Raw genomic sequence first — 319 nt, 5'->3', positions numbered from 1 at the left:
TATATATATATATATATATATACACATCAAAGTACACAGATGCATACGCACAGACACTCTACGTATGTAGGTATATATTTGCAAGGCACAAATATATACATGAATACAAATTTATACACATATACATGCACACGCATTTAAGTTTGCGCATGAAAAAACTTATGCGCTGGTAACAAAAATTGTATCTTAAGCTATGGAGTGGAGGGGTAAAGAGTAACGTATCTATAATAACGTTATTAATATAGAAAGGGTGAAAAAGTGTGGTTGTCATGAGGAAGGAAAGGAAGAAAGAAAGAGAAAAAGAAAGAAAGACAGAAAA

This window comes from Octopus bimaculoides, chromosome 10 (assembly GCF_001194135.2).
Source record: "Octopus bimaculoides isolate UCB-OBI-ISO-001 chromosome 10, ASM119413v2, whole genome shotgun sequence".
Classification (NCBI taxonomy): Eukaryota; Metazoa; Mollusca; class Cephalopoda; order Octopoda; family Octopodidae; genus Octopus; species Octopus bimaculoides.
The sequence above is the reverse complement of the archived record's forward strand: the minus strand, read 5'-3'. Positions refer to the sequence as shown.